This window comes from Trifolium pratense, linkage group LG4 (genome assembly GCF_020283565.1).
Source record: "Trifolium pratense cultivar HEN17-A07 linkage group LG4, ARS_RC_1.1, whole genome shotgun sequence".
Taxonomy (NCBI): domain Eukaryota; kingdom Viridiplantae; phylum Streptophyta; class Magnoliopsida; order Fabales; family Fabaceae; genus Trifolium; species Trifolium pratense.
The window spans coordinates 6,477,568-6,500,006 of NC_060062.1; the positions used below are offsets into that span (position 1 = coordinate 6,477,568).

A 22,439-nucleotide genomic window follows, 5' to 3' on the forward strand; every position below is an offset into this window, starting at 1 on the left:
ATAATAAAAATGAAAACAAATGAATTTTATATTTGTAAATTAACAAACAAATTATCCATTCATGTACCAATAAAAATAAATTAGAGGTTTTTTTAATTTTTTTTATTACGAAACAGTGCTTATAGAATTTCATTAATTAAAATTTGTTCAATACAATTTGGTATATTAACCAAAATTTCAAAACTAGCTGATAATGTGGTCGCCTTAAAATAAATTTACAATAATCCATGATAACACCAAATTCAGAATTGTACCAAAGAATGAAAGCTATCAATCACTCTCTTTAAGTCCGACTCAAATTCAACATCATATAATTATATTTTGTACCATATCTCAAAATAAAATCATAGAAGTAAAAATAATGTCATGCCATATTAAAACATAGCATTGTGATCAAAATAGGTACACGGCCACAACCCTAACAAGGTAAGATCGGTTACACTCAAATGCAAACTCAATAGATAAACACCAGTATTATTAAAAGAGCATAAACAAGAGTAACTGCTTAGGTGAAGCATCAACTACGTACTCCTTCACCTCCCCAAAATCCAAACCCTTTTGACGTGTAACCTTTGGTGTTGTGGTGGGGAGCTTGGCCTTCATGGCAGCTTCACCATCTTATCCCTATTGGGGTTGTTGTCGTCGATGCCGCTGTGACTGTTTAAAACCACTCACGCGCGCTGTTGTTGTGTTGTTTGGTTTGGATCTGCGTCCTCGCATGATTTGGGTTCGGGAGATTTCGTTTTATCGTCGGCGGTGGCTTTGCCGTCGTGGTCGTTGTTCTTTGTATCCTCTGGCGTCCTTGGTCACGACCTGTTGAGATTCGTTGCTCTTAAAAAAAAACATCACTAACAATTACATTATGCAACAATAGTACTAAAAAAAGAATAGTAGTCTTGTTCACAAAAGCAAAATTAAGCAATTTTATTAATAATATATATCATATGTGCAATCCACGTTGAAGCTTCAACAATATTTTAGAGACTACCACTTACCATTGTGCTTTCATCAATGTTATATCTATTATTATATGGAATTCGTTTAGGACACGAATAAGATTGAGTTTGTTAGTTGTTAACTTAGTTGGTAGGGATATCGCATATATTATATAGTAGTTGGTTTCGAAAACCGAACACTCTACTTATTTATCTTTAAGGTGAAATTTCTAGTCATTAGGCTACTAGACCAAAAAAAAATTGAGTTTGTTACCACTTACCATTGTGCTTTCACCGTTGACTAGCAGCATCATCGTAAATGGGCGGGTGAAGGCGCCTCCATCTCCATGTGGTTGATATTTTCACTTTAGTTAGTGAAAATCATTAAGTAGCACATGTATGCATTTACATGCATTGAACTAGGTAAAAAAAAGAAAATGTGTCGAGTAGTTTTTTTTTTTTTTTTGTTGATACAGATGAGTTAGTGGTTAGAATTTTATTACTTAAAGTGAATAAATGGAGAATTAAGATTTAGGGTAGTGCTATATATAGCGACACTAGTTGATCATGAACCTCGCGAACTAAACATGTTTCATTTTTATATGTTGAATATGCCTTGAAATTTCGGTAATAATAAGTCAGAGAAAATCCTGGTGAATCTGCTGATGGCGCAACACGTAGGGGTGGTCGGCGCAAGGCGCGGTTTGACGATCAGATGTGGCTTTGGCCACTGGTTGTGGCGCAAGGCGCGCCAGTGTGATGCGCATTGCGCGGCGCGTAACAGCATGTACTGTTTTGGAGATTTTTTGGAAAAAAATATATTATCTTGGAGGACACTCTGACTTGGATTTGTTTTATTTTAAAATAGATTTGTTACTAGTTTTTTGGCATATATTTTTCTATAAATAGGGATTACTTTATTCATAGAAAAATTGAGATTGAGGGAATAAGAGTTTGCCAACACAAAGGCAAAGGTTATGGTTTCTCCTTGGGTAGTCTAGGTCAATGGAATCTCTTGGTCACGGGAAGAGATTCGGGATTTGGGTAGAGTTAGGGTTTGCTAATTCTTGTAACCCAATTGGGATTTCTTCGTGTAAAGTTACTTATTGATTCTAGTGGAACGGAGGGGCTGCTCTCTCTTCCAGAGTAGGTTGTTTTGACCGAACTGGGTAAACAAATTAATGTGTTCTTTCTTCTCCTTTATCTTGTTTATCGGTTATTATTATTGCTTATTCCGCTTGTTATTGATCGTCGTTCTATTGCTCCACACATCAAGTTCTTTTATTGGTGTGATTTTTTAGTACGAAATCACAACATTATAGATTGGTCAAATTTTCAATTTCATAAGTTAATGGAAACCATGGAGGATATTGGTGAAATTGGCCGATGGTAAATCTTCCTTATGTTTTCGCGAAGTAATTGTTCGCTATAAATATCATTCTCCTAAGATTTAAATATCGACTCTTACATATTACGATATCCCTATACTAAATTATGTTCATGTGGACGAACTAAGTAATTTAATATATTTTTTTATCAAGTAATCTAGTTGTTAGAATTATACTCTTAAAGTGAATAAGAGTGTCTGGACACTGCATGTTATGGTGAGCATAATTGCTATGGTATTGGAGCTTGTATAAGGAATGAAAATGGTAGCTTTGTGAAAGCTTATATGAAGAAGTTTGATGGCAGACCACTCATCGCAGAAGCTGAAGCACATGCGATCCTAGATGTGTTGAATTGGTTGTGTGACTCCAATAGAATAACAACTCCAATAATAATTGAGTCTGATTGTTTGCATGCAGTACAAGCAATTCACTCAAGCCAAAGGAATAATACTGAATTTGGAGCTATTATTGATAAGTGTCGTAGTTTATTAGTCTTGAATCAAAACTGTAGTATCAGTTATGTTAGGTGACAAATTAACCGAGTTGCTCATGATTTAGCTTAGGCATCTCGCTTTTATGCTAGTCCCCAAGTTTTTAATCATTGTTCATCTTGTATTGAACCTATTATTATGAATGAAATGTATTAAGTTTGATTTTGTCAACAAAAAAAAAAGTGTCTGGAGTTCGAATCGACTCTTACATATAACATGTGATATCCATACCAATTGAGTTAACCTAACAGGGACAATATAATTTAATTTATAGGCTTAAATATGCATTAGATTCCTACAAAATGGGGATCTTCAAAATTTAATTTTTATAGTATTTTACCTAAAAAATATTTTCTGAATGCAATTTTTAGTCCCTGCTAAAATAAAAATTGTTGAAATAGTCTTAAACTCTTAAATTTTTGAATGATTTTTTGGATGTATGTTTAACGCTTTATAAAACGTTCATTTAGTAAAATTTAGAATCTTTTTAACATGTGATGAATTAAATATAAATTTTTAAAAAACCAAAATTTAAAGATTAAAGTAACATAAATTTAGACCTAAAAGTCAAATTTTGAACTTATTTTATGCGAAAGAACCTTTTATACAAGTAAGAAGTATTTACCACACAATAAGGGTGAGTTCGGTTTTAATTAAATTTTCTTCGTATACAAAGTTTAATGATCGAACTCCATATCACTTATTTAAATGGTAAAAGATAGGCTTAAATGCGGTTTTGATCCCCCTATTTTCAATTTTTTGAAGTTTTGGTCCCCTATTTTAAAAACCAATTTTTTCATCCCCTATTTCAATTATTTTGAACTTTTGGTCCCCCACTTCACTTTGGGTCAATTTTGATGATGTGACATTTTCCATGTAGATAAAATAATTTTATGTGGCATTATTATTTACATTTTAATTTCAATAAATCATATTAAAAAATTATTAATAAAATAAAAAATAAATTAAAACCAACAATCCCTAATTTTCTCAAATTTCTTCATCATTGTTTATCATCAAATTCAAATTTCTCCATCATCTCATCTCCAAATCCAGGTTGCTTCAAAATCATCACCACCACTACCTAAACAACTCTATGTTTTTCTCTCTCAACCCCTCATCACCAAAAATCCTAATCACAGTTAGACACAAATCATATAGAAGATCTTTAGGGGATGATAACAATGAGGGTTAGTTAGTAATGCAACTGCAATGGATTTGTTCCATCGTTAAGATCTAATGAGTTAGGCAAGGCAACCACGTGATCATAAGCAATGAGAGAATATGATAAAGCAATTGAAAGTTTGTCTAATGTTAAAAATTATGAAGATATCATGTAGTAATATTTCAATTGCATCTTAGGATTGTCCGTGTTTATTACTTTAATATCTGACATTTCTTAAATAGAATTACCTTTGTTAGAAGAGATCTATGAAAAAAATTTATTCTCAGATAGGATAAAAGAAATTAAGTTTTAAATAATTTCTTTTGGAAAATGAAATATAGTTATAAATTTTTTTTTCGGGTTACTATGATACAAGTACAAAATTAAATCTTTGATCATTTAAAAGGGTCCAAAACACTTACCACTTTAATCAATTCATTAATGTTTGTATAGTTATAATTTATATGGTACTAGAAATCTTATAAGAAAATAATAATAATGTAGTTATATAACTAAAAATATAAAATACTAGCATAAATTACCCGTGCAATGCACGGGTTAGCTTTTACTTATAATTAAAAATATAAATTATTTTATATTATAATATCAATTTTTTCTATAGTATTTTAATAATAATTAGATTAAAATGTACATTTTTATAATAATAAATTTAATTGTACATTTGGTTACCCTATTTTTAAAGGTGTATATAATATTATATTTGTTTGTGTTAATTTTTCAGTTCCTATGAGAAATAATTGTTCCACCAAAGAATTAAAAGTGTATATTAATTGTTATACGCCTTGACCAAGGATCAAATCTTGGACCAAATCTTAAAATTTTATTTTTCTACGTTAGTTTTGAAATTTTAAAACTTATAAGTAATTTATATTAAACATGCATTCATATACTTGTAAATATTTTCATCCTCGTGGTCCTATGAATATAGCTCAGTTGGTAAATTTTGACATTATTAGGGGGACTGAACTTCAAACTCTAGATTCACCATTTCTCTACATTGAGTCTAGCCACTAATATAACATAGAAAACCTTCATCACGCGTATAAAAATTCGGATGCTCCACCAATCATAAATATATCTAATAGAATTTTTTTTTTTTTTTTGTATTTAAACAATATAATATATAATGCTTCATTCAATTATTCTATTATTTAAAATTTTATTCAATTTAATGTAAGATTCAAATTCAGAAATTATATTAAACATTCATTCATATACTTTAAAAAATTTTATCCCCGTGGTCCCATGAATATAACTCAGTTGGTAAATTTTGACATTAGTAGAGGAACCGAACTTCAAACCCTAGATTCTACATTTCTCTACATTGAGTTGAGCCACTAATATAACCTAGAGAACCTTCATCACGTGTATAAAAATTCGAAAACTCCCCCCATCATAAACATATAAGAAATAATGATATATTATTAATAGATATAAAAAAAATGATATATTATTAATAGAATTTTTTTTTAATTAGACAATATAACATATAATGCTTCATCCCATTATTCTTATATTTAAAATTTAACGTAAGATTCAAATTCAGAATTTATATTATACATTCATTTATATACTTGTAAAATTTTCATCCATGTGGTCCTATGAATATAGTTCAGCTGGTAAACTTATAGGGAAGTTGTAGAGCTTAAAAATACAATATTTTTTGTTAGAATGGTTGTGAGACTTTTATTTAGACATTCAAACACATTATTTAGTATTAATAGAGTGTGACTTTTATTTAACCTTCAAACATATTATTTATTGTTTAGATTTTATTTAGACCTTTAAACATATCATTTATTATTAATATAGTGTGTAATGCATTTATGAGCAAGGAATACCATAAAAGTGAAACCAAAAAAGGACTCTCATATTCATTTTAGGAAAAGAAAGAATTTCAACCTATTCATTTCAGGAAAAGTGTTGGAGCTTTTCAATTGATTTTTGTTAGAACAGTTATCACAAAAAATGGACTCTCATACTCATTTCAGGAAAAGAGAATTTCAACCTATTCATTCTTGATTTACAAAACATAAACACATAAAAAAGAAAACAACTCATTATACATCATCGGTATCAATTTTGGCAAGCTTTAAATCGAAAAAAAAATCAAATCTTTTGTCAAAGACTCGAATCTAGACGTCATCAATTGAAAAGCTCAGGTCATGTTCCAATATCCGAAAAACCGGAACTCGGGGACTCGAATCTAAGATCATTAAAATTGAAAAGAAAAATCAAGCATTTGAAGAAGAAAAAAAAATTATAAACATAATCTATAATATAAAATCCTTTATATTTAAAATCCTTTTCTACGGGATTGGTTATTATACATAAGCTATCCTTATGCACCATGCATAAGTTACTTAGTGCACCCTCCAAATTACTTGTGCACCCCCCAAATTACTAGCACACCCCCCAAATTTCTCATGCACCCCCAAATTACTTGTGCACCCCCAAATTTCTCATGCACCCCCAAATTTCTCATGCACCCCCAAAATTTCTCGCACACCCCCAATATGACTTTTGCCCCCCAATTTTATTTTTTTGTCCCCTCCACATTTCTAGCCTAAACCATTTTGTTGTGGGAATGGTTTCAGAGATATGCACTCCAAAACCATTAAGTGTATAAGATGGTTTTAGAGTACAACCCTATAATTAGAATACAAACAATAATTGTGATTTGAAACCATTTAACCAACATAATGGTTTCCAGAATTTTTAAAACCATATAAACACACATAAAACCATTTTACAATACAAATGGTTTCAGTGTATAACTATCTGAAACCATTTAAACAACATAATGGTTTCCAGAATTTTTAAAACCATAAAAACACACATAAAACCATTTTACAATACAAATGGTTTCAGTGTATAACTATCTGAAACCATTTAACCAGCATAATGGTTTCCAGAATTTTTGAAACCATAAAAACACACATAAAACCATTTTACAATACAAATGGTTTTAGTGTATAACTATCTGAAACCATTTAACTGGTTTTAAATAATGATTATAATTGTACAAAAAAAAAACAATTATGATTCTAATTATAGGTTGTACTTCAAAACCATCTTATGCACTTAATGGTTTTGGAGTGTATATTTTTGAAACCATTCCCACAGCAAAATGGTTTAGGCTTGAAATATGGGGGGTTAAAAAAAAATTGGGCGCACAAGTCATCTGGGGTGCGTGAAAAATTTTGAGGGGTGCGCTAGAAATTTGGGGGTGCACGAGAAATTGGGGGGGTGCATGAGAAATTTGGGGGGGTGCACGAGAAATTTCGGGGTGCGCGAGTAATTTGGGGGGTACGTGAGAAATTTGGGGGGTGTGAGATTAGGTGTGAGTGTGTGAGTTGAGATTGGCTAGGATTATTACATGTGGATGCTCAATCTAATGGATGTTATTGACTTATGTACCATGCATAAGGATTACACTTATGTATAATAACTTCTCCCCTTTTCTACAATCGACGAATATTTTATTGAATAAAATCACGCTGAAGCAATATTAAAGAAAAAAGAGAAAGGAACTTATTTTTTATTTTAAATCCATAGAATCTATCATCTTATATTATTTCCATTTCCTTTGAGTTAGACATATTGTTAACAAAAGCGAATACAAATATAATTTAAAACACGTTGCAATTGGGATATTAATTTATCACTCTTAAGTTTGAAAGATTTTAATTTCAAAGAAAAATGCAAGAAAAATTGTCTTTTTTTTTTCTCTATGAATCTTAACTCTACGACTTTTTTTTCTCCATAATTCAATCTCCACAAATATTCTCAGCAAGCTAGATAACCTAAATATAAAAAAATACAAAATAATCAAGAGCACAAATAAATATATACTTAAATGAAACATAACCATACATCAACATATATTTGAATAAATTTTGATTTGTCTCTACCAAAAGATTTTTTTTATTTTGTCTCTACATTATCCATTCGCACAACACAACAACCATTGCCGAGTATACCTCCTTGCTGCAGTGTCTTCTAAATCAAACAAACAAACTTGAAAAATAATAAAAGCAAAGAATCAACAACACAAAAAAGACATAGAATTAGTGACCAACAATCAAATTCAATAATATTATATTTTAATTGAATTAGCATGCATTAAAAGAAAACCTATTATCTTCATCATTTATGAAATAAGAATATGAATGAAGAATAAAATTTAAAGATAGAAAATGTGATTGTTGCTATCACAATTCGAAAAGAATGAAGAATAAAATTTGTTAGTATGGAGTAAAGTTCTTTTCTCGGCACAACTTATATAGAATAGACAGGAAGAAATAATGGCAAATTTCAAAATATTTCCATATTTAATTTAAAGTTTGACTTTTAAAAACAATATCAATCAATCAATCCAAAACATTAAAATAAAATCATGTAAAGAATAATAGTTACACAAATTTCGGTCCAATTTTAAAAATTTACTTAATTAATTGTGCACATTTTTCTTAAAATAATGAATATAGAGATCTTTGCATTTACATTCAACCTATTTGATCACAAAAAAAAAAGAAAAAAGAGTCAAGCTGTCATTAAATGATGAAGGCACCGAAAACTTTTTGGATCCGGATCCTCTCCATCTGAAATGTCTACATCGGTCTCTCAACCATTAATATAGACCAATAGATGTATCTAATGGTTCTTAGACGAAATCAATAAATGTGGTTATTATTTAACAATCTTAAAATAATAAATTATAGATATCTTCAAGTAATCACCAAAATTCGTGATCTTATTTTCGGAGAGGGAAATTGGTATGACATGTTAATTTCCTAATTCCTATCCATCTTGCGCAAAATAAAATAAAATAAAAAATCCTATCCATCATTAATTATTTTTAATATATGAATCTAGTTTAAATTCCAAACCATCACTAACATAGGATAGCACAAATAGTATATATTTGAGTCCTTTAACTATTTGATCCTACGAGCATCTCCAATAAGGGTATCAAAGAGGGTATCATAGTCTAATGATCGGTACCTTATTTTTTTATCATTGGAGTTCCATGACGTGGCATAGAGGGTATCCAAATTGATGGTACAGTACCTTATTTAAGGTACTGTATCATCAATTTAATATTACTTTTTTTTATTTAGACAAAGTTAAAATAATAATTATATAAGGGACCATTTGTTATTAATGTATGATACCTAAAGTGATATCACCATTGGAACAAAATATGTATGAGTTGCATAAATATTACATAGCATTATAGGAACCACTTGTTAGTAATGTATGATACCCAAAGTGGTATCACCATTGGAGATGTTCTAAGTTTGATCTCCAACTGATGCGTATAAAAAAATATTTGTCGAAAGAAGTCAATCCCTTAACTGATTTCAGATATTTTAAAAAGATTAATTTCTACGGTTGCACGCAAATGATACTTTTGTTTTAGATTAAAAATAAAAATTCCGATCCATCACAAGTTCACAATCCTTCATCAATAAAACCTCATATAAATGTGTCAATATTCAAGAAGATATGAATTAAACAAGGCTTTCAAAAAGATATGTATAGGATCAGCCAGTAGATATGTTTTTCAATGACCATAAAAATAAAAAAATAAAAAAGCCAGTAGATATGCAACATAAATCATTAAAAGATAGAAATTAATTAATGGTAGTATATATGCACTGTAATTATGTCTAAGAATTTTAAGTAGGTGATTTTTTTATTTTTGTTAGTAGCAGTAACACTGCTGCATATCCAATGCGACTTTGTTTCTATATTATTATAAACAATTAAAAAAACATCTTCAATTCTGTTGTTAGTAATAAATGGTTAAAAAAACAAAATAGCTGTCAATTATTTCAATTTTGTAAAATTAATTACCACTATATAAAACAATAATTTTAATCATGGAAAATAAATATTTGACAACGAGTTGGATAAGAATTTTTTTTATTTTTTATAATGAGTTGGATAAGAATTTATGTTTTCTTTTGTGTGTAGAGGTGCATAAGATTTTGCCAAATTATTATAAATTAGATTAGATAATAAAATATTCTTTGCATAAAAGAATTTTGAGTAAGATTGATCACATTTGAATTTAATAGGAAAAACACATCAATTTTAAAATTTAAAATAAGATAATGAAATATAAATGTTTCCTAATTCTGATCTATCACAATCACAACCCTTCATCATTAGAATCTTCTCATATAATAAATGAGTTAACATCCAAGAAGATATATTGTCAAAAAAAAAACCCAAGAAGATATGAATAAAATCAAAAAAACAAATTCTATATAAATTTAATTTCTTAACTAGCTTAAAGTCCCGTGCATTCGCACGGAACTATTGACTTTTATTCGATATTTAAGTTTGTCATTATATTTATTAAAAAAAAAATTGTCATTATTATAATGTTGAAATTTTATTTATAATAAAATATTTAAAAATTTGTTATATCATGTATTGTTAAAATATAAGTGAAACTATTATGTTATTTATTGTAAAACTTATTAAATGAATAAATTTGATTATAATTATCAATGACAAATATTTATCCAATTTTTATGTATAAGTTACAAATAATAGTCCCGTGTATATTTTTTAATAAAAAAATTAGAAATTTGATTAAGAACATTTAATAATAAAAAAAATAAATTTATTATTATTATTATCAAAAAACTTTATTAATATTATTATTATTTTTGACGAATTATTATTATTATTATTATTATTAATCGTTGGTAAACTTGGTAGCAATATTTTTTTTTTATGAAAAATATTGTTTATGATTCAATTTTTATATTCATAATTTTATGCGTATTTATATTATTTTTTCTATAAATTTTTGTATTGACCAAACTTTCTATAAGTCTTTTATTGTTTTTGTTTTGTTCTTATTTTTATGCATAAATTTGCATATAATTTTTTTATTGTATTCATCTTATTATTTCTATATTTTTTTTATTGACTAAACTTTCTATAATTTTTTTATTGTTTTTGTTTTGTTCCTATTTTTATGTATAGATTCATATATGATCTTTATTGTATTCATCTAATCATCTTATTCTTTCTATTTTTTTTCTATAACTTTTTTTTTGTAAAATTACAATGAAGGATACAAAACTTGGAATGAGGTTAGTTCTACTAAGGATAAATTAGTAAATTTGGTAGTAATCGATTTTATATTGTAAGTAGATAAGTAGATTCCAATCCATCACAACCTTTCATTAAAAAAAACCCTTCTCATATAAATGTGCCAACATCCAAAAAGATATGATTTTAATAATAATAAAAAAGATTCTATATGGATTTATTTTCTTAATTCTGACCAATCACAACCCTTCGTCAATGAAATCTTCTCATATAAATATGTATTACTATACCTCATAATATTCAAGCAAGCTTTAGCTAATAAACCTTATTAGTTCTCCTTCGTTCTACGTTCTATTTTGCTATAAGTTCTCCTTCTTCTTTCTACTTTCTCTTTGTAATTTTTCTTTCCTTCCAATGGCTTCAATCCCCAATGATATGTTGGTTGAAATATCCTCTTGGTTACCCTTAAAAGTCATTCACAAATTTAGGTCTAATAACAAATTCTTTTCAATCTTTTCAAAGGATAAAAAGTTTGCATTGAGACAAAGTCATAATGCTTTATTAAACGACGAACCTTCTTTTTTCATCCAACCTGATTTTTTCCAGAGATACAATAGAAACATGGTTGAGTTACACCAATTATCTGGAGAAGATAATTTTTCGGGTGTGTCCAAAGTTGTTCTTGAATACTTAGCTAAATCAGCTAAGATTTTATCTTCGGCGAATGGATTGATTCTTTGCCGTGATACGACTGGGAACTCTGAAGTTCAAATATTTATTAGCAACCAAGCAACACAAACTTGGTTGCCAATTCCAATACCAGAGCAATTGCAAGGTATGAATCTTGATTTAGAATTTAATGTTGTCCTCGAATGTGACGACAAAGATAATTGCATGGTATTTTTTTTTATGATAACTCAGAGTTTTGGTCTCCACTTTGGGACCGTAAAGTTTATGTAATAAAGGAGGGTATTTGGAAGGAAAAAGAGAAAAGTCTTTTAACTGGTAGTAGGAGTTTAAAATTTGACATGTCAGTATTTCACAATAGAAATATTCATTTAATCTCATATTGTTCTCCCTACTTATTAAAAGGTAGTTTTTATTATAGGCCTTATTATGTCCTACAATTTTGAGAATGGAACAACAAGAATGTCTAGGGTGCCAAAAGGAGACCAAAGGGGTTATGATGATATAAGTTGTAACATGAAAATTTTTAAGTGGGGAAAGAAGACAAGCTCAACTCAATCTATTTGTTTAGTGAGATTGATGAAGAATGTCTTTACAATATGGATTTTAACCAACGATGAAGTGAATTTATGGGAAAGGATTTTAAAAATATGAGTAAAAGCAATGGGTGTCATGGAGGAAGACCCCATTATTACAGGTTATAGTGTTTTGAACGACAACCTATTAATATTCGCTACAAAGAATAAGATTTATAGCTATGGATTGAGCTTGTCTAATGGAAACTACATGAAATTTGAGGAAATATGTGAGCATGGATGTAATCTCTTACTCAAACACCTTGCGCTCATGTGGGACTCATGATGCCAAACCTTTGTTTGCTTCATTCAACACCATTCGTTGAACAAGCACATGAGTTTGAAGCATAAAATTTCTATTTTCTCTCTATAGTTATGTTTTTATCCTTTATTACACTAGTGCAGAAAGGGGATTCCACTACCGGCCAAATAGGGATTCCACTACTGGCCGCAGCCGGTAGTAAACACACTCGTCGTTGTAAGTCAATACTTTCCACGACGGGTCTTTTTATACCCGTCGTGGTATGTCAGGTTTCTACTGTATTATTAATTAAATTTATGAGGATTCCACGACGGTTTTTACAAATACCGGTAGTGGTATGTATGAGATTCCACTACGGGTATTTTCAATATCCGTAGTGGTATGTATGGTTTTCATTTTTTTTTTTTAGAGTCTGGGATTCCACTACCGGTATTTGTAAATACCGGTAGTGGTATGTATAGTTTTCATTTTTTTTTTTAGAGTCTGGGATTCCACTACCGGTATTTACAAATACCGGTAGTGGTATGTATGGTTTTCATTTTTTTTTTTTTTAGAATCTGGGATTCCACTACCGGTATTTGTAAATACCGGTAGTGGTATGTATGCTATTCCATTTTTTTTTTTAGAATTGTGGATTCCACTACCAATTCTAAAATACCAATTCTTAGTACGTTTTGGTTCTTTATTTGCACAATTTATACACGGACATAGAAAAAGTGGAGGAAATTCAGGAGGAGGACGTTCTAGTTCAGCATTACTTTCCGCAAACTGTAGAAATTCCATCACTCCATGTCTGTACTCAGTACTTAATCGATTAGCTCTCATCCAACTACGGTCCATACCTACGTTTCGAAATTTATGCATTCTAAGTTAAAGGAATGACTAGGTTGTTACTATTGCGAAACATTCTCTCGCCCTATTTTAATAAAAATTCATAGCCTATAACAGAATGACTAGATTATGCATTCTATTTTAATAAAAATTCATAGCCTATAGCTTCTATGTTTTGAAATAGAATCGGTACCTGTAGATGAGACCGTGATTGAACCTTCTAACTTCAAACAAAGATGACAACACCAAAAAAGAGCAACACCAGCCCCTGCACAGCACAAGCAACACGCAGGAGCAGCAATCACCGCCTAACGCAGGAGCAGCAATCACCGCCTAACACAGCAACCCCTGCACAGCACAAGCATTGATAATTTTATAAATATGTTTATACAACTTAGTTAATATCAAAACAAGTTGTATGTTTATACAATTGGCCATAAATATTGACCCCTGCCCATGGCCAAGTTGTATGTTTTCTTGAAGCCGAAGCTGAAGGGTATTTGCAAGAAAAAAGATCCCATCTTATAAGGCTATGTGGTGAAGCTGAAGGGTATTTGGAGAGACACTACTCAGCTATCTTAGGCTCATACCAAAACCCTCTTGACCATCTCCATATTTTCCCTTACTATTCTAACTACATCAAACTTGGTCACCTTGAGTAAGTATATTATATGGCAGAGATATTAAGCACTATTCTAACTCCATATTTTCACTCCTTAGCCAACCTTGAATATATTAAGCACTATAACTTGAGTGACTTCTATATACCTTGAATATATTAAGCACAAGGTTAACATGAGTGACTTCTATATACTTGCTTATTGTAACACCCAAACCCAATATTTAAATGAATCCAACTATAAAAAAATTCTTTTTCAAAATGCACAGCGGATAATAAAATTAAAACGACTCGAAGTCGAATATAAAATATAAAATAGTGGTTTAAGGTATTACATACTTCAAGAACATTGCTAATTAGCATAAACCTCACTTAATAAAAATTGTTTTCTAAAATAATACATTTACAATAAAATAAGAATACAAGTACAAGACTCGATAAACCCTTCCCCGTGTCACAACCAGAGCGGAGCTTTCGCTAACAACTCGAACACCGACAAACATACAACCTGAGAACCTGAACCCCCAACGGTTCAGCACAAACACAAAACAGAGGTTAGATAACATAATTATTAAAAGTGACTGAATATAACGCATATCAGACACTGAATAAAATAAATACAATTGAGTAAATTCAACTCATACAATCACCACATATATAGACATGTATTAGACATATTCATTTATCAATTACTCATCACATTTGAGAAGTAAAAACTCTCGAACAAAGAAATGAAATACACAATGTCGAGTAACATTTAACATTTAAGAATGTCACATAATTTCTAATGCATTTTAATATCACATAGATATGATGTCACCTAGACATATCTATATGCATGTGGTACCAATTCATCATAATCTTGGATAACTTAACCCAAGTGTTTTAGATCATCGTCTCTAAAACATTCTAGATCATCGTCTCTAGAATAACAGTAAACTAGATCATCGTCTCTAGGATACTCATCAATAGACTCAACTTATGAATGCATGAAATGTGCATCTACCAAACATATGGTTTTATCTTAATTATAACATCAACATAAAATGGATAAAATAATCCAAATATTCTAAATCATCGTCTTTAGAATAACTCTACTCATGATAAATCATCATTTATCATCATCAATAAATCAACATCATGATTACCATAGTCTATCAACAACCAATTCATCATCATTAATCAACAACATATTCATTTACAAGTCATTAAAGCCACACATCATCAAGGGTTCACCAATTCCAATTAATTAAGCATACGAAAGTTAATTTAAACTAAAGTAATGCCAAAATATAAGCAATATCATTATCCAAGCATAATCTCAGAAAACGAACTCCGTAATTGGAATATACACGAAAAACTTTGAAAATAAAGTCCAGGTACATAAACCGTCAAAAAGGTAAAAAATCAACAAAAGGGGTTGCGCCGACTAGCCACAACTTAGCATCGTCTACTGTTCACCCTGCAGAATTTTGCAGGTTCGACCTGCTCACTGTATGAGTCGTAATTTGAGTTACGAGCATCTGATTGGGACGCGTAAACATGCGTTGGAAAGCTAAGGAAAATATCAACAACTTTCATGTTTACGACAAGAACCAATTCAGATTTAAAAGGGATCAAAATATACGTTTTCTCTTCAGACTTTTATAAAATGACAGTTTTTCTTACATTATAAACTTCCATCTTTGATTTTTCCAAAACACAAGTTAAATCCCATTAAACCTAAAGTTTCCCCTAATCATCACTTATGATATTTGAACTTTAACAAACATCATTCCAACAATAATTCAACACCAAACATACAAGATTCACTCATCAAAATTCATAGTAATCACATAAAAACACTTATTTCATGGATTTAAGCTCAAAATCACAACTTACCAAAAACAACTCAAATACCATCATCTAACATCAAAGTAACTATTTTCCCAAGAAAAATCATCCAATAATCATGAACAAACATATAGATTCATGTATCAACACATAAAACTCATAAATAAACATATTCCCAAATCCCACATACAAACCCCCAAATTGAGATGATGAGAGTTTGGGCTAGAGAAAAGGATTTTCTCTCCTCTCATGAATTCATCTCCAATAATTATGTTACTATTCCTCTTACCTTAGATTTGTTGAAATTTACTCCTTCACTTGGTTTCTCTACTACTTGGCTTGTTCTTTTCTCTTTTCTTCTTCTCGCCTCCTCTTATTCTTGTCTCTTTAAAACCCTCCTCTTTTCTTTCACAAAATGTTGAAATGGTAATTTTATGATTATAAGGATAAGGATGTCTCACTAGTTTCAATGGGTGTGGGTTGATAAGGCTAATTAATAAGGACTAAGGGAAAACAATTTGATGGAGTAACCAAGATATGAAACGTGAGTGCTCCACTAATCTTCCATCTGGGTGAATTGGTATTTTAATATCATGATTTCCACTGTGTATATATGGTTCCGACTAAAAGTGAATGAAGGCTCAACATGAATAGCTAGGGCGGTTTACAAAATAAAAGAAGTGAGTTCTATATTCTATTTATACCAATATATCAACTAGGTTTCTATTCTCTACACTATTCCTATTTACACCCCAAATTTCAATGGACTATTCTATCTTTCCCACACAAAGCCCAACTCATATAAAATCTAAATAACACTTGATTCTATTTAATTAACCGACTTAACCAAAACCGATAAATATTCCAAATACGAAAGTTACACGCCACATAATTAAATAAATAATAATCACATAAATAAACACAAATAATTAAATAAATACTAATAAACAAACAAATAACTATTTTTTTTTTTAAATAAAAAAATAAAACGGGCGTTACAACTCTCCCCCACTTAAAAGAATTTTCGCCCTCGAAAATTATCTAAGTGAAACAAATTCAAATACTACTCCTCCATCCTATTCTCCAAACATAAATACCAAAAACTCCAAGCACTACAAAGTTTGACAAAACTAGTTTATTGCGGTCAACACGATTCTGTCTACTATCAACAAGAGATTAAGGACGGCCAGTTCCTCAATTTGTCAATAAGTAGCCGACAATCATGATGGTGGCATAAACCATCTTTACCAAACTGCTAAAATGCTCTCTTAACTGCGCCGAATCACATATTTTAACCACATGACGCCTCCCTTCACTATGAAAAAAAAAAAATATGATGCACCCAACATCACTAACGCTTGAGCACTCTCTTTCGACGACATCTCTACTTATCCTGACTTCTCATGCTCGAAACATCTCGTAGGGGTATAACTTTCTCCCCCACTTATCTTAAACCCACCTACACTCTTCTACTGGAACTCCGGATTCTCACGTCTAGTCGCAGACTCCTATCACTTTCTAACTTAGTTTCTCAAAAGGAACGAGTATCGACATTGTTACAAGCATGTCGCATACAAGGGGTAAAACACAATGCTTAAACATCTACACTAGATCATACAAACATTCAGGTAATATATATCTTCTCCTAATTTCAAAATTAAGAATTCAAATCATGTCAAGAAACATGAATATATCATAAACAACGAATTATAAATGGCTCAACAATTCTCATTCATATAACTTATAAGCATATCGTACAAAAATAATTAGCTTATCATGATAATTAACATGGTAAAATAAAATAGTCAAACTTGTACATCACATTTACCAAATACATTCTTAAAGAAAATGTTGTAGTTACTCCCTATAACTCACAGATAACAAAAAGGGCAAATCAACTTTCATTTGAATAATTTAGCACATGTCATATATAAAATAAAACATATGCTAAATATATCATAGAATCCACTTAACTTCACCATTAGTTATTTTACTCTTCTTACTTCTTTATAAAATTATGTTTCACTTACTCAAAAGAAAATAATTAGATTTCTAACAAGGTTCACATAATCAAAAATTAATACTAATCTCAAAATTATCTCATGTTATAAAGAACTATACACATGTGAACATACATAAGAATTCACATAAACTCTACCACAATTAGTTAATTTAAACTATTAATTTTATTAACATATGCACGTTATATTTGAATATATGTAGCATAAAAGAAATTTCAATTCATCCTACACATTTTCTAGTTAATAGAAAAACAATTACTATCTTCACATTTAATCTAATCACAAACCAACTCAAAGAAGACAAAAAATCTCATACACAAGCAATCAAAACAAAACATCATATTTCAATCGAGTATTAACAAATTAACATTTAAACTATCTTTTTAATATTCAATCTTCAAGTCAGAATTATAAATTCTAAAGTCAACACCAATTAAGACACAAGTTTCAAGAATCAAGTAAAGCAACATGTTAACTAACAATGAAATTCATGAAACAAATTACGCATTTTGCAAGATAGTTAAATAGTGACTAATGTGCAAGTGTAACTACAAAAATTAAATCACAAGAAAACAATTACACAAACATGACTGACACTACGCTCACTCGGTCTGATTGCACAGACCTACTCTGATTGACACATAACCACACAGTCCGAGGACAACGGGGCTCTGATACCACTTTGTAACACCCAAACCCAATATTTAAATGAATCCAACTATAAAAAAATTCTTTTTCAAAATGCACAGCGGATAATAAAATTAAAACGACTCGAAGTCGAATATAAAATATAAAATAGTGGTTTAAGGTATTACATACTTCAAGAACATTGCTAATTAGCATAAACCTCACTTAATAAAAATTGTTTTCTAAAATAATACATTTACAATAAAATAAGAATACAAGTACAAGACTCGATAAACCCTTCCCCGTGTCACAACCAGAGCGGAGCTTTCGCTAACAACTCGAACACCGACAAACATACAACCTGAGAACCTGAACCCCCAACGGTTCAGCACAAACACAAAACAGAGGTTAGATAACATAATTATTAAAAGTGACTGAATATAACGCATATCAGACACTGAATAAAATAAATACAATTGAGTAAATTCAACTCATACAATCACCACATATATAGACATGTATTAGACATATTCATTTATCAATTACTCATCACATTTGAGAAGTAAAAACTCTCGAACAAAGAAATGAAATACACAATGTCGAGTAACATTTAACATTTAAGAATGTCACATAATTTCTAATGCATTTTAATATCACATAGATATGATGTCACCTAGACATATCTATATGCATGTGGTACCAATTCATCATAATCTTGGATAACTTAACCCAAGTGTTTTAGATCATCGTCTCTAAAACATTCTAGATCATCGTCTCTAGAATAACAGTAAACTAGATCATCGTCTCTAGGATACTCATCAATAGACTCAACTTATGAATGCATGAAATGTGCATCTACCAAACATATGGTTTTATCTTAATTATAACATCAACATAAAATGGATAAAATAATCCAAATATTCTAAATCATCGTCTTTAGAATAACTCTACTCATGATAAATCATCATTTATCATCATCAATAAATCAACATCATGATTACCATAGTCTATCAACAACCAATTCATCATCATTAATCAACAACATATTCATTTACAAGTCATTAAAGCCACACATCATCAAGGGTTCACCAATTCCAATTAATTAAGCATACGAAAGTTAATTTAAACTAAAGTAATGCCAAAATATAAGCAATATCATTATCCAAGCATAATCTCAGAAAACGAACTCCGTAATTGGAATATACACGAAAAACTTTGAAAATAAAGTCCAGGTACATAAACCGTCAAAAAGGTAAAAAATCAACAAAAGGGGTTGCGCCGACTAGCCACAACTTAGCATCGTCTACTGTTCACCCTGCAGAATTTTGCAGGTTCGACCTGCTCACTGTATGAGTCGTAATTTGAGTTACGAGCATCTGATTGGGACGCGTAAACATGCGTTGGAAAGCTAAGGAAAATATCAACAACTTTCATGTTTACGACAAGAACCAATTCAGATTTAAAAGGGATCAAAATATACGTTTTCTCTTCAGACTTTTATAAAATGACAGTTTTTCTTACATTATAAACTTCCATCTTTGATTTTTCCAAAACACAAGTTAAATCCCATTAAACCTAAAGTTTCCCCTAATCATCACTTATGATATTTGAACTTTAACAAACATCATTCCAACAATAATTCAACACCAAACATACAAGATTCACTCATCAAAATTCATAGTAATCACATAAAAACACTTATTTCATGGATTTAAGCTCAAAATCACAACTTACCAAAAACAACTCAAATACCATCATCTAACATCAAAGTAACTATTTTCCCAAGAAAAATCATCCAATAATCATGAACAAACATATAGATTCATGTATCAACACATAAAACTCATAAATAAACATATTCCCAAATCCCACATACAAACCCCCAAATTGAGATGATGAGAGTTTGGGCTAGAGAAAAGGATTTTCTCTCCTCTCATGAATTCATCTCCAATAATTATGTTACTATTCCTCTTACCTTAGATTTGTTGAAATTTACTCCTTCACTTGGTTTCTCTACTACTTGGCTTGTTCTTTTCTCTTTTCTTCTTCTCGCCTCCTCTTATTCTTGTCTCTTTAAAACCCTCCTCTTTTCTTTCACGAAATGTTGAAATGGTAATTTTATGATTATAAGGATAAGGATGTCTCACTAGTTTCAATGGGTGTGGGTTGATAAGGCTAATTAATAAGGACTAAGGGAAAACAATTTGATGGAGTAACCAAGATATGAAACGTGAGTGCTCCACTAATCTTCCATCTGGGTGAATTGGTATTTTAATATCATGATTTCCACTGTGTATATATGGTTCCGACTAAAAGTGAATGAAGGCTCAACATGAATAGCTAGGGCGGTTTACAAAATAAAAGAAGTGAGTTCTATATTCTATTTATACCAATATATCAACTAGGTTTCTATTCTCTACACTATTCCTATTTACACCCCAAATTTCAATGGACTATTCTATCTTTCCCACACAAAGCCCAACTCATATAAAATCTAAATAACACTTGATTCTATTTAATTAACCGACTTAACCAAAACCGATAAATATTCCAAATACGAAAGTTACACGCCACATAATTAAATAAATAATAATCACATAAATAAACACAAATAATTAAATAAATACTAATAAACAAACAAATAACTATTTTTTTTTTTAAATAAAAAAATAAAACGGGCGTTACACTTATACCTAACACCCTCATGTGCAGCAACATAACGAATTTTGAATCACACTTTGACATTAAAACATGGCTTGGTTATTTGAATTTTCTTGCCTATTTGGAGTTTAGCTTCAACAATAAAATCTGATATAATAGCAGCAAAATAGCAGCAAAACATGGCTTGGTTTAAAACATTACATATCATCTATGAAGTAAAAAATAATCAAAATAGCAGCAAAATAAATATCATAAACAGAAATGACCATATATCTTTTTACTTTTCATTAAATCTCATGCTAAAGTGACCTACACAGACCTACACAGACTTCCAAATCTCATGCAAATTTGTATTTTTATATTGACATTCTCATCATCAAGCCATCAAGCAGAAGAAGAATGAAAACCCACACAAAAAAACACAGACCCACACAGAAATGAACATCACAGACCCACGAAAACGACGTGAATGAAAACGAATGAAAACCCAAGCGAATGAAAACGAATGAACAAGAATGAAAATGAATGAAAACGAAAACGAATGAAATTTGGAGGAAGTTTGATTTATTCATACCTTTACCGAATAAAAACGAAGAAATTTGGAGGCGATTCAAGCATTCTAGGGTTTGGAGAATGAAACCGAATGAAATTGGAGAGATTGGAGAATGGAGAATGGAGAATGGAGAATGGAGAGATTGGAGAATGATTGGGAAATTGGAGTGTTTGATTTGAAGAACTTGGGACGATTTGGAAGAACTTGGGACGATTGAGAATGGAGAGTTTGCAGTGGGAGGGAGATTGAACGCGTATGAAAATTGGGAATGAAAATGACAATATGAAAAATATAATAACACTATTAGGATTCCACTACCGGTGAATCCTAGATCGGTAGTGAAAAGTGGGAATATGAAAAAAATAATAACACTATTAGGATTCCACTACCGGTGAATCCTAGATCGGTAGTGGAAGATAATTAAAACAAATTTGTACGTAATTACGACATTGCCACCGTGTCTACTTTCCACTACGGATTTAGCAAAGCCGGTAGTGAAATCCCTTGTCTCTGAACTTTCCACTACCGTTTTAAAAATATCAGTAGTGGAATCCTTTGGTCAAATGTATTTCACTACTGGTATTCACATACCGGTAGTGGTATCTCCAAACCAAAAGTCATTTTTCTACTGGTGTTATTATTAAATTCTGATTAGTAGTATTTTTCATGCAACTAAGAAAAGCAATAGTTGAT

The 22,439-nt window shown here is 30.5% G+C and overlaps 2 long non-coding RNA genes across 2 annotated transcripts; both read right to left on the reverse strand.

Moving 5' to 3' along the window:
- Positions 1 to 14,327: 14,327 nt before the first annotated feature.
- LOC123924823 lies at positions 14,328 to 18,603 on the reverse strand. Its single transcript, XR_006814845.1, has 2 exons — positions 16,174 to 18,603; positions 14,328 to 14,567 (listed from the first exon to the last, which is right to left on the reverse strand). It is a non-coding gene; the product is annotated as an uncharacterized LOC123924823 (long non-coding RNA).
- A 58-nt stretch (positions 18,604 to 18,661) lies between these two features.
- On the reverse strand, positions 18,662 to 21,197 carry LOC123924824. Its single transcript, XR_006814846.1, has 2 exons — positions 20,508 to 21,197; positions 18,662 to 18,901 (listed from the first exon to the last, which is right to left on the reverse strand). It is a non-coding gene; the product is annotated as an uncharacterized LOC123924824 (long non-coding RNA).
- Positions 21,198 to 22,439: the final 1,242 nt, after the last annotated feature.